This window comes from Elephantulus edwardii, unplaced genomic scaffold (genome assembly GCF_000299155.1).
Source record: "Elephantulus edwardii isolate Elephantulus edwardi_28Jun2011 unplaced genomic scaffold, EleEdw1.0 scaffold00039, whole genome shotgun sequence".
NCBI classification, from domain to species: Eukaryota; Metazoa; Chordata; class Mammalia; order Macroscelidea; family Macroscelididae; genus Elephantulus; species Elephantulus edwardii.
Window position 1 is genome coordinate 15,936,030 of NW_006399789.1, and position 13,388 is coordinate 15,949,417.

Below are 13,388 nucleotides of genomic sequence, written 5' to 3' on the forward strand. Positions count from 1 at the left end.
TACTTCCATACTTGAAAACTCAACCTCCTTTGCCATCTCTGTTATCTAAATGTTGTACATAGGGTTTTCAGAGGCCTGCTATTTCAGAAGTGGATGGCCAGTCCTTCTTCCTAGTCTGTCTTAATGTGAATGTTCAGATTAAGAGAAGTATTAGACAGACCAGCAAGTTAAAGGTATATTATGTGTATTAAATATTATTATGTGGACACAATATTATGTTTACTAAAATTTTTGAGTACACACATCTTACGTACAAATGTAATTTTAAAAAATCTATTGTCTGGGAGTTTGAGTAGCTCCATTTTAGAGCTTGCCTTTGAGTTCTCCCTGAAGTCAGCATGTAGGAAAGAGGAGTGAGAACTGGATTTGGGAAGAGTCTCCAGCAGGCCTGGTCTGCATGGTTTGTTCACACAGACAAGTCTTTTGGCTGACTCTAAAATCCCGAGAGGGATTGAACATCTCTTGGTTGTCATAAATTAAAAACTATAACTGCTTTTAAATAGTTTATGGTAGTAGATTTTCTCTAGTTTTTTAAAACAAGATATACTGTTCGCTTAATATTATTTTTAGTGTTTTTTGTTAATAATATTTTCAAGGAAATTTAGTTTTTGTTTGTGTCTTACCCTTCTCTAGTATAAAAATGAAACACGTTTTCTATATTGTTTATGATTTAAATATAGCCTGGTTGCTTATGAGATGAATTGAGTGCTTAGTAAAGAATTTGGTAAGAAACATAGTCGCCAGGGGAGGAAAAACTTCCCAGCTGATTGCTGCCTGTGGACCTGGGGTGGATTTGGACACATTATGCTGTGACATAAGGTTATAGTTATAATGGATACAGAAAGTAAGCACTACTCTCCTTGAGTTAGTTATGTATATGTTTTTATTTAAGGGAGAGCTTAAGTTCTTATAGCTACATTAGAATTTTGTTTCAAATCATTGCAGGAGACACTGGAAGGTATTCATGGCATTCTGTTGTGGTCCTTCATTTATGTTTGTCTGTGTAGTTAGTTGTTGTTGTGTTTTGGGTTTTTAAATTCATTTTTTAGTAGTTATTTAATTTTTAACACCTAAAACCATATTGATGTATTTTATATTCTTCATATCACAACTGTGATGTTTCCCGGTGTTCTATCATAAACTCCTGGGTCTTAACAGAAAAAGAAGTACTTTGAGGAACTATGTTTTGGTTTCTTTCATCCATTTTGCAACCTAGTCTAAGGAATACCATGTTAGTAAAATTCTTTAAAATTTTCATAGTGATAAGGAATCTACGATTTATAAGAAATTTACATGTTTCTTTTAAGTATAATAGTTAATACCTCTGTATATAACATACGTGTGCATGGCTATATTTATCTACATGTGCATGTTGCTGTAATTGTGTACCATTTAGTCAGAACTGACCCATAGCTGACCCTCTTACAGGCTTTCAGAGGAAGTTAATCAGCTGGGAGGAGATTAACCATTTTTCTCCTGAGGAGCAGCTGGTGGAGTCAAACTGTGTACCTTTGTAATTGCAGTGCAGCTTATTACCACCAGGCTACCACAGTTCCATAAGCATACACAGTTTTGTTATTTTCCTTTTCAGCAATTGCAAAAAAATAAATTAAGTGCATTCTCGCCTGATATACTTTGGACATGTTGTAAGGAGAGACAGGTCTTTAGAGAGGAACAGCTGGGCAGAGTGGAGGGACAGCTCAGGAGGGGAAGACCCTCTATGAGGTGGATTGATTCAGTGACTGGGGTAATCGGGATGGTTGTGTCAGAGGCAATGAGATTGGCACAGGATAGGGCACGGTTTAGGGCTGTTGTACATAGGGTCGCTATGAGTCCAAATGACTCGACGGCACATAAAAACAACAACAAGTGAATTCTCATTGGTGTTCTGAAGGTTTACTTAATAGTAATTCTTTGCCCAGGGATAAAGCTCAGAAGACACAAAGAAAAGGATAGAAGGATTAATGGAAATGAGAATTATAGGGGCAATGAGGAGTACTGTTGTTATCATGTGGGTATTATGATTAATGCCATAACAAAATGTGTATGAATGGCTGAATGGGAAACCAGTTTGCTCTGCTTATTTTCATTGAAATCACATTTAAAACTATAGTAGCATTCTTTTGACACTCATAATTTGATCCGAGCTCATTTGATTCTAAAATTGTAATTTTAACAGAAGAAAATAATTGCGTGAAGGTTTATGATTTTTGTTGGGCTTTGAATTAACCTTAGGACAGAGGTATGTTGACTTCATATTGGTAGGAGACGAATGATCTGCTAAACCATGGCTTTCATCTATTTCTAATGCTCTCTTGTGTGATGATAATTGATCCTTCTATAATGTATCATCAGCTGTTGTGTGTGTTCTGTGCATGCCTTTTTTAACTTGACCTTTTATATTTGTAGACTGTAGTTTAGAGCTAGTACAAAATACATAGCTAAGGGGTTGTAATGTATGGATTGCATTGTCCCATTTCCCATCACTGTCTCCTCAGCATACAATAACTATAGTGTGGCGAGGCCTACACAGAGGCAATGGTGGTGGTTTATGAAATGACAGTGATGTGTGGTGTCTACTGCAATCTGCCTGGTAAGCATTTGTATACATTCTTCTGAGCTGATAGGCTTCCAGAAATGTCATGTTTTGGCCTCAATATTGAATGCCACAAATAACAGCATAGACACAGGGGACTTTGCTCAGTTTCTCAGATGCCAGCTTGCCTTTCTTTAGCCAGGGCTATGGTGTGTTTCTTTTGGCCACCCCATACCCATTTTAGAAGAGAATCTCCTGAAGCTAATTTTTATTTCATAAATACTACATAATTTAAATTCTGTTTAAATCACCGTTTTGCTTCACTTATTTAGATATTTCTCATATACTTTTGCAATCTCCCTCACCCTTCTTAAAAAATCTGGTATCTGGAAAGCAAATGCAAAAAGTTTGAAGTTTTCTCACATTGAATCAGGCAACTGAAAGAACTAAACCAAAGAAAAAAAACCTTTCTATTTGTAAAAGAAAAAAAAAGTTTCAAGTTTTCAATACATTCTTTTATATTGCTGGTCCGTGGTGGTGTAAATAGAGAGAGAAAGAGAGGAAAGATTACAAAGTATGCTAGAATTTAATATAGAGACTAAAGAATATTTTGAAATGAACTTGGAAAGTTTTATCAAGAATTGTGTGGTTTTTAACTAATTAGCTTGGTGCTAAGAGAAGTTGACGTAGTCTCTGTATTCTCTAAAGTTTCCAGTACAAGAACAGACACAAAGCAAAGGCATACTTCAGATAGCAAGAAGAAATAGCAAATGGTGAGATGATGACAGATGTCTTGGTGCAGACTGTCTACCTAAGGGTCAGGGATGGCCTGCCCTTGAGAGGAAGGAACAGGTTTGCTCTTCAGTGTAGGTAATTTTTTTAGTTCCCACAAAGTATTTGGAAATGCTGTGTTTACAAAGCAAGATGATAAGTACAATGTAGAATTGTTAAAATGTAGGTCTGTGACTATTCTCCTAGATTCTAATTGGCAGTGTGTAGTTGGTCCCTTGAATGTGTAAGAGTTGGCTGTGTGTGAGCTAGATCCAGGAGATTGCATAAAGTCTGCCAACCAGAGGTCAGAATTCTAGTCTCAACTCTGCCAACTTTTTCTAACATCAATAGCTGCATCCAGTAGATGTCTAACTGTGGGCCTGCAGTGAACTAGTTATTCAGTGAGGTGCAACAGCCACAAATGACACTGTAGTTCTTCTTAAAGAGCTTCGACAGTAAGAAACAAAACCAAAATGTAAATTATGAGAAAGAAATAAAGTTCTTGAAGGAGATAGCTAAAAATATCGAGAGATTAGAAAAAGCTTCATAGAAAAGAATAATTTGGAAAGGTATTGAGAGGTTGAGATAGGTTTTGACAGTTGGAAATAAATAAAGCTAAAAAAAATGAAGTCTTGCTAAAAACATTAACTTAAAATATCTGAAGCAGTATCCCCAATGTGCTCTGACAGCTGAAGAACCTGCTACTTGTACTAATAATAAGTTCAGGTGTAATTTGTAGATCAAAACATCTGTGTATTCTGCTTAGTTAACAACTATGTATTTATAGCCCTTTCATGAAATGGAATTCAAGCTGTTTGAAAAAAGCAATGATAATAGTAGGAAATTACCTTCCTGGATAGAAATAGAGGATATCCATGTTTGTAGATATTTCAAATAAGAATTTCAATTCCTTATAAAAACTCAGGAAATCAGTCAGAAAAGTTACGTCAATTAAATGCCTTACAGTTTTCACTTGTTTGTGAGACAAAGAGATTGAATTAATGCAAGTTTTTTTAAGAGTACATAAATGAATTGCTTTTAGAGGCACTCAAACTGTTCCTGTAACTTCTGCAGCCTTTAATAACCCTTGGTCATATGCTAATGATTTTATTAATCGCTTGATATACAACTCATATGATTCTTTAATTCTTACAAGATGGTTATTCTGAGTTGCTATTGAATTAACCCTGACTAATAAGAAGCTATGTTGTAAGTCTAAAGGCACACTGTTCAAATCCACCAGCTGCCCTTCCGAAGGATGAACAGTCTTCTTCCATGTGATTAACTGCTTCTGAAAAGCCACTGGAGGGTCAGCTGTTAGTTGGTTCCAACTCAACAGCACACAACAGCAATGTATAGAGTAGAACTGCTGCATAGGATTTTCAAGGCTGTGAGCTTTCAGAAATAGCTTGCCAGATCTGTCTTCTGAAATACCTCTGCATGAGTTTGAACCACCAACCTTTTCGTAAGTTGTCAAATCCAACCTTTTTGTAAGTTGTCAAATACTTAATTATTTATGCCACACAAGAACTCTTTCTTATAAACTAAACATATTTATAGAGAAGAAACTAAAGTGGCACAGATGACCCTTTTAAATGTCAGGACTGGCATTCAGACTGAAGTCTCTATGATTCCAGTGCAGTATGCCTGTGTTCCCTGTTATATGAGAATTCATGAGTCTCACTAAAAGTGCATACCAGAGTCTGGATGGAGAAAAGGAGAAACCATTTTAATCTCCGTGTTCTCTGCACATTTTTATATATAGTGAACCCTGGAAGAGACTGAGTTAGATGGGACTGTCTTGTTATTCTCCGTCTTTGGTACTGTTCAGTCTTAGCACTTTATTACCACTTACTTTTGTGTAGAAGTATTTTAATGTTCCTCCTCTGACAGGTTTCCATCATACATAGGTTCTGACATTCAAAGGCTTTGCTTTACTTCTATTATGAATTTTGTCTTAATTCACTTTTGTAAAAGGTAAATAAAGAATCTGTGAGCCTTAATTTGTTGCTTTCAGAACACGTAGGCTAGTTTAATTGCAGGTTAGTACTAGTAAGTGAAGTAATGTGGAGTATTTAATATGTAGCTTTAAAAATATTCTTCCTGGCAATCAGATATATTTTCATTATTAGATGTTAAGGAATATGCTACTTTTTTTCTTTGCCTTCTTAAATTAATAGCTTCTCATCTTGAATTAGCTGAGAGATTAGTTTTAGGTTTCTTAAGAATGTATTGCTTTTTATTTCTTAGCTCATGTACTTTCTTCTGTCTTAAAATGGCTTTATTACATCTATTCTTTATTATTTTGGATGATTCCTAAAACTTAAAACTCTCAAGTATTAATGGATCTAAATTTGTTACTTTAAAAGTAAAAATAATAATTTTGTTTATCTTATTAGGGATCCATTGCGTTTTTTTTTAATTTGAAGATTTGTAGCAATTACTAATTTTGCAAAATTTCCAACTATGATGTCTTTTAATATTCTTTTCCTTATTCGATTTCCATAATATGAAGACATTCTTTTCCTATCCTATTTTATCTTTGTCTTTCTGTGTTATGTTCTGTATGAATTTTTCAGAGGTCTACTTTACAGATTTTCTCTTCAATTATGTAAAATCCCATTTATTTGGATAATGAATTATTCTATACATAGATTACATTTTAGAATATTTTAATTTTTATTAGCATAAATGGTATCCTATTTGATTATTGTGCTCTCTCTCTGTCTCTGTCTCTGTCTCTATCTCTATGATATCTATCTATCTATCTCAGTCATCTCATGGAACCTGTAAAATACGTTTTGGTGAATATAGATTGACCTTCTACCTGTGGTGGCCTAGTGAGTAAGGAATTGTGCTGCCAACCAAAAAGCAGACTCTTCAAACCCACCCGCTGCTCCAGTAGAGAACGATAGGCAGATCTCCTGCAGCCTCAGAAAACCACTGGAGGGTTCACATATGCTTGTATTTGGTAGCCTTTTTCCCCAGATTAAGACATTGCCGTTGGGCAAAGCTCTCAAGTAAATTATACAACAATGAATTTTTTTTTTAAAGCTACTGAGAGGGGTAGGGAGGAAAATGTACAACAATGAATGAGTGAAAATCCAATACTTCTGTAAACTTTTGTTAAAATCACAATAAAAAAAAAGATTGGTCATTTTCCTTTAAACCAGGTGTCATGATCAAGGTGAGAAATTTGCAGGTTTATTTCTGTTTATTTTCCTTTAAACTTTCTATTTTTGTCTCTATAATGAAATGTAAATTTACAGGAACACATATTTTATGCATCATTTTTATTCCTGTATATTATATATTGAATAAATATATTCTTTAACTTAACAGCTTTATATTCTTTAGGTCTTAGCAGTCTTTTGAGAGTAAGATCCTGTAGCTTGAAGTCATATCTATGCCCTGACCTTAATGGATGGCTTACCTTTTCAACTTATTTTTTTATTTTTAATAAAAATCAGCTTTGTCAGACTCTATTAAGTATCTGAATTGAAAAGGACATTCTTTCGGATGTGCTGTTTTTATGGCCTTATTTCTTCCTTTAAGGTTCAGTTCATGTTTCATATTCTCAGTGAAGGTGTGATTTTTCTCAGTTTACTCATTGCTTTTTTGTTGTTCTCATAGCAATTTTAATGTATTTTTAGTATCTGCCTCATATGGATTTTATTTTCAAACCAGAGTTTGATGGTAGAAACAGAATAATAGTTATGTAATATTTGTGTGCAGTCAGGATCTTATCAGGCATTAAAACATCTATTTCTTAGAAAGTGAAGGCGGGGATAGCAGAGAGGGAATTTGAGCTTCTAGGAGAAACTTTGATCTGTGATAGATGTGGACTAGTGAGAAAACAAAGTTGAAACCAGTGAGATACCTTGTTTGGCCCACTGATAACATACTGATTGGTTGGGGTTTTATTCTTACAATGAGCTGTGAGATAGCTGTTATTCCCACTTTACAGATTGGGAGATAATATGCTTTGCCTCCAGTCACACTTATGTAGTAATAAAAGATTTGCACAATGTTGAATGACGAATTGGCTTGGTCTGACCTTGATCCCTATGCAGCTACCCTTGAATACTGCCTACAATTACAGCACCAAATTGTGATGATAAACTTCATGCATATTTCCATTTCTGCATCTTTTGGAGCATTCTATGTAAGAAACCATCTTTATATTTTGAGGATCAAGACTAGTGAGAACATGTAACTTAATAATGACCTTGTACTCCATGTATTGTCAAGGGATTTTATATCTCGTGATTTGATGGCAACAATTTGGTGTTTTTTCTTTCTTGGTTGTGAAGTCATAAGTCATCATAGTTATAGTTTTCTTTCTTGGTCTTGAAGTGGTTAAGTCATTGTAGTTGTGATTTATAGTTCCCTGATGGTTAATAATGTTGACCGTCGCTTCATATGCTTGTAATATAAAATCTTTCTTATTTGGAGACATTTCTGTGGAGAACTTTTGCTCAAGTTTTGAGCTATCTTTTTATTGTTAAATTGTAGTCTAGGCTTTCTTTGTGTCTTTCTGGGTAAGAGGATAATCTCTCTCTTATATTAGACTTAAGTAATTGTGATTTAAATACCTTTTTATAAATGTCTTGAGTAATGTCCAAGAAATAGATGTGACAGGAGATATAATAGGCACTTTCTTGATTATTTCATATGGTTTCCATGTATAAGCTAGTATTAAAGTTAGAACTATGGTCACTTACTATGGGCATAAGTAGGTTAAATATCCCCTCACTTATTACACTGGACCAATAGGTAACCTGATAGATGGAGAGAGGGTTGAAGCTGTCAGTGATTTCATTTTACTTCGACTTCCAATCAACAATCACAGTAGCAAAAATCAAGAAATCAGAAGATGAGTTGCATTGTGAAAATATGCTGTTAAAGGCCACTTCCTAGTGCTGAAGAGCAAGAATGTCAGTTTAACGTTTAAGGTGCACGTGATACCATAGTCTTTTCAGTTGCTTCCTACGCATCTCAAAGTTAGACAATGAATAACAGAAGAATTGATGCCTTTTAGTTGTGGTGTTGGTAAAGAGTACTGAATATCTTGTGGTCTACCAAAAGTAAGACTTTTGACTGCAGAGAACATAACAGGCTTGACTTAAGAAGAATGGGAATCCCAGGACATTTAATTATGCTTATATAGAATCTATACCTAGACCAAGAAGCTGTTTTGTGAACAGAGTAGAAGAACACTGCTTGATTTAAGATCGAGAAGACTGTGCATCAGGGTTGTATCCTTTCTCCTTACCCATTTAATTTGTATCCTGAGCAAATAATTCACAAGGCTGGACAAAGACGAATGTGATAATCAGGATTGGAGGAAGACTCATCAACAATCTATATTATGCTGAGGACAAAACTTTGCTTGCTGAAAGTGAGAAAACATGAAATGCCTGCTGCAGAAGATCAAAGATTATAATGCCTTCTGTGTGGATTACATTTTAACATCAAGAAGACAAAGATCCTCACTACAGGCCCAACAGTCAACATTATGATAGATGGAGAAAATATTGAAGCTTCCAGTGATTTAATCTTGCTTGAATCAACTGTCAACACTCTTAGTACCAGCAGTCAGGAAATCAGGAGACATATTGGAATTTCTCCAAAATACTGAAGAGTAATGATGCCATTTTGAAGACTAAAGTGTGCTTGATTAACACCATGGTCATCTTAGTCTCATCTTCTCTGCATCAGAGGGCTGGACAGTATATATAACAAAAGAATTGATTCCTTTGAGTTGTGGTGTTGGAGAAGAGTGCTGAATATCCTATGGACTGCCACAGGATATGTCCCAGAAAGGGTGCAGTAAGAGTGCTCCTTGGAGGCAAGGATGATAAAGCTTTGTCTTTCATACTTTGAACTTGTAGCTAGATGAGGCTGTTACTTGGAAAGGGACATCATGTTTGAAAAAATGGAAGGTAAGCAAAGGAGCTGACCCTCAATGAGATGGATCAAAACTGACTTTAGCAATGGACTCTAATGTGTCGAGATGTTGAGGATGGCACAGAATAGGGAAGGTTTCAGGATGACTGTTAATAGGCTTGCTGTGAGTTGTACTCATCCCGCTGGCATCTAACAACAATCAAAAGAAAACATGTCTTGGAAGAAGTTCAGCCATGGTGCTCCTGAGAGACAAGGATGATGAAACCTCGTCTCCTTATGTTTTGGGCACTCTATTAGGAAGGGCCAGTCCTTGGGAAAAGACAGTAAATTGGGAAAGGTGGAGGGTCAGAGAAAGAGAGGAAGACCCTCAACAATGGATTGATGTAGTAATTGTAACAATGGACTCAAGCATGTTGGAGTTTGTGAGGATGGCTCAGGATAGGGCACGATTCAGATCTATTGTTCATAAGATCACTATAAGTCACAGTAGACAGCACTTAACAGCACCAACAAACACAAAGTACAATACGATGTTGTTATTGATGATGTTGTGCACCATGGACTTGGGGCTGATTTAGAACTGAGCCTTCAGTGGATTTTCAGAGACTATAAATTGCATGAGAGTTGACCGCTCATCTTTCTCCCATAGTGCAGCGTGTGAATTTGAAACAGCAGTTTCTTACCACTAGGTTATCAGAGCTCTCTATAATACAATACAGTATTTTATTATTAATTTTATACTTCGTTTGAACAAGTATTGCTTGATTACCTACAATGAGTCACCTACTACTCGATGGCACTTAACAATGACGACAAGAACAGCATAGAAAGAGAGAGCAGTGAGCCTAGCGGACAGAAAGTCATGTGCCCAAGCCAAAGGTGGGCGACTCTACTCTGTGGCCCTCGGGCCTGCTTTTAATTGTTTTGGGTGAAACATTCTTCTAGGTTGTGTAACCCTGGTGTGTCCAGTTGCCGTACAGAGGTATAACTCGTGGTTGCTGTGAAGCCGAACACTGTGACATTGATGAGTCAAATGTGAGAATGGTTACCCGTAGCAGACAGTGTTTGGTGGAGCTCCCCAATTAAAACAAGCTTGGAAGCAGGAGCAGCATCCACTTCCATTATACCTTACCTCTGGAAACCCTATGAACTCGGAGAAAGGACGAAAGTTATACAGGTGTCCAGGACTTTCATTCATAGGGTCGCTATGAGTCACCTACAACTCTACAGCACTTAACAACAACAACCTATTTACTATTTGGGCAACATTCTCATGACTTAGGAGTGAACAGTGTTGTTGAAATAAAACTATATCTTCGATTACTTATAAAAAGTGCTGGTATTTGTAATTAAACCTCTTAATATGTGTCTTGGACTCCTATAAAGAAGACTACATTCCTAAGTCTGTCATGATTTGAGTCACCTTGTCTTAAAGTTTACTTAACGTACCTCCAAGCTGCAGTTTTTAATTTGTGTGAAAATTAGATCATGAAATCCAGAACTATTTCAAAGGTAAACTAAAACATCATGCCAAAGAAATGAGTCCTTTTCTATAAAATTTGTCGTTAAAAGAATAGGATCAGTAAAGAGGAAACATAAAGCATGTGCCGCCAAAGCTCTGTACGTATTAGAACTTGTTTAGCACTCACTGTTTTCCCTGTGATAGGTTTTGCTGTTAACTCCATTTCACAGGTATGCAAAATAAGCCACAGAAGAGACATGATTTGATCACATAGATTGTAATACCATGTACATGAATTTAGAATTTAGGTGTTTGGAATCCAGGAGTTTTCCTACCTATTGTTGATTGTTGCTGTTGTGTTGATTGTGACTCAAAGTGACCCGATATGTGCAGAGTAAATGTGTTCTGTAGGAGTTTCATCAAGGCAGTGGCCTTTCAGAAACAGATCACTGGAACTGCTTTTCAAGGTACTTCAGCTGAATTTGGACTTCAACTAGTGGTTAACCCCACAGTGGAGCCCCTATCTGAGCCACTACATACTATATGTTTATTTACTTTAACTTTGTAGACACTGGTGGCCTAGTGGGTAGGGAGGGAGTTGCACTGCCAACCCAAGACCAAGAGCTCCTTAGGATAAAGATAGACAATCTCCTCCCAAGGCAATTTATAGTCTTTTAAAACTCACAACAGTTAGCTGAGTTGATTGATGACAATGAGAGAGAGAGAAAGAGTGATGTAGAGTTGTGAATTTATCTTAAGTGTTCTTAGTAATGCCTGATACTACATGCTGATTTGTTATCTGTAATGATAAGCCAACTCTCAAGGAGAGAGATTGAAGTATTTTGATCAAGTTTTTGTGAAGACTATCCTTAGAAATCTCTTTAGAGGTGTAATATTTGATATCTTCTTCCATTCCAAAATGGATTTGGAGAACGAACATGAATTTTTGTGCACTAGATGTGCTAACTGGTCTATTTTGGTGAGGTGAGAATTTTCATTTTGAGTATTTTAAAGTCTGATGGCTTGTTCTTTCTGGGGAAGGAGGCATGTGTCTGTTCTCACCTCACTGGAGGCATTCCCAGGTGTGGGCATCTTAAGGAGAAATGGGCCACTCACTGCTTTGGTTATGTTTTGACATTGATTGGACCATACGCTTTTCTTCTGTAGCTGTGAAAAACTTTTATATGTCTATTGATAGCAGCTTCTTAAATTTTTTTAAAAAATTTGAGACAAAACTCAGTTAAATGGCTCAAAGGTAGTCAATGAATTGTTCTAGTCTATTACTTTGTATTTTCTAAAATATGTCTAAACAAGTGAGCACTGTACGCTTGTTTAGAAGATTTTAAAGAGAAAGATAATTTACATTCAAAACATATTTATTCTTAAATATTTTAGAACAAAATTAGTACCTCTGATGGAATGAATTTTAATAGACCACATAAATGATTAAACTAAATAATTTTCCGAAGTACCTTGTTTGTAGGTTATCAACAACACTGAGGAATTAAGCAAAGCAGCTTACATACATATTAATATTGTTTTTAAAAATTTTATTCTAGTTTATTTACAAAATTCTAATGCATTGTTTTTGAGAACAAATTCTTTCCATTTTCTTCACCCTCCCACCCATCAAATTGTACAACCCCACGATTAATCCCCCCTCCCCCTGCACATCCTCATCCCTCTGCTTTCCAACTTCTGCCCCCCTTCTTGGATCCTTATACTAATTCTACAATAATGATTTTATACAGCATTTATCCTTGTGGGACTGAATTAGTTCACTCAGCATAATGCTCTTCAGTCCCTCCCAAGTTAGATAATAATTTAAAAAATCATTGTTCCTGCATGCTGCATTAGTATTCCATGGTTCTAAAATGTCTCAATCCAGTCGTTTGTGGTTGGACATTTGTGCTGTTGCCATGTTCTTGGGATGGTGAAAATGCTGCTATGAACATTGGTGTACAAATCTCCATTTGTGCCTCAGTCTCATTTTCTCAGGGTATATTCCAAGTAGTGGACTAGCTGGGTCATATGGAATTTCTATGTTCAGTTTTTTTTGAGGGAATGCCAAACTGGCTTCCAGAATGATTCTTCCATTTTATGATCCCACCAACTATATAAGAGTTCCTTTCTCACCACATCCTCTCCAACATTTATTATTTGATGCCCTGATAAACTTTGTCACTGTTACTGGAGTGAGATGGAACAATAGATGGACCATAGTAACCAGAAACAACAGAAAAAGAAACACAGCAAAATGGCAAAAGTAAAACTTGGCCTGACAATAATCACTCTTAATGTGAATGGACTAAATACACCAATTAAGAGAGAAAGAGTAGCAAAATGGTTAAGATAATAAAGCCCATCAATGTTTTGCTTACAAGAGACACATCTAAAAGAGGAAGAGAAAGACAGAATCAATATCAAAGGCTGGGGGGAAAATATATCAAGCAAATGGAAACCTTAGAAAAAAGCAGGAGTAGCGATACTAATCTCTGATAAAATAGATTTCAGAATGAAAACCAATATAAAAAATAAATAAGGGCATTACATACAGATTAAAGGCACAGTAGATCAAGAAGACATAACCTTGGTCAACATTTATGCACCAAATGATAGACCTGCAAAATATGTATAACAACCGTTAACTGAATTGAAGGGAGAAATGCCACCACACTAGTGGTAGAAGATTTCAACACACCACTATCA

General features: G+C 36.0%; 1 protein-coding gene across 1 annotated transcript in view; it reads left to right on the top strand.

The window, feature by feature from the left end:
* EPB41L2 (erythrocyte membrane protein band 4.1-like 2) overlaps positions 1-13,388 on the top strand; it is a 135,410-nt gene that overhangs the window by 36,967 nt on the left and 85,055 nt on the right. The window lies entirely within an intron of this gene.